Raw genomic sequence first — 552 nt, forward strand, 5'->3', positions numbered from 1 at the left:
CTCCATCGCACCTGTCATTCATTCACGTGGACACAGTGTATCTGCTCCATCGCACCTGTCATTCATTCACGTGGACACAGTGTATCTGCTCCATCACACCTGTGTCCTTCATTCATGTGGACACAATGTATCCGCTCCATTGCACCTGTGTCATTCATTCACGTGGACAGTGTATCTGCTCCATCACACCTGTCATTCATTCACATGGGCACAGTGTATCCGCTCCATCGCACCTGTCATTCATTCACGTGGACACAATGTATCCGCTCCATCGCACCTGTCATTCATTCACATGGACAGTGTATCTGCTCCATCGCACCTGTGTCCTTCATTCACGTGGACACAGTGTATCTGCTCCATCACACCTGTGTCCTTCATTCACGTGGACACAGTGTATCCGCTACATCGCACCTGTGTCCTTCATTCACGTGGACACAGTGTATCTGCTCCATCGCACCTGCCCTTCATTCACGTGGACACAGTGTATCCGCTCCATCGCACCTGTCATTCATTCACATGGACACAGTGTATCCGCTACATCGCACCTGTGTC

The 552-nt window shown here is 50.5% G+C and overlaps 1 protein-coding gene across 3 annotated transcripts in view; it reads right to left on the reverse strand.

The window, feature by feature from the left end:
* The window catches only part of ITPR1 (inositol 1,4,5-trisphosphate receptor, type 1), a 321,128-nt gene that overhangs the window by 157,262 nt on the left and 163,314 nt on the right, over positions 1 to 552 (reverse strand). The window lies entirely within an intron of this gene.

The sequence above is a fragment of the Elephantulus edwardii genome, unplaced genomic scaffold, assembly GCF_000299155.1.
Source record: "Elephantulus edwardii isolate Elephantulus edwardi_28Jun2011 unplaced genomic scaffold, EleEdw1.0 scaffold00200, whole genome shotgun sequence".
Classification (NCBI taxonomy): domain Eukaryota; kingdom Metazoa; phylum Chordata; class Mammalia; order Macroscelidea; family Macroscelididae; genus Elephantulus; species Elephantulus edwardii.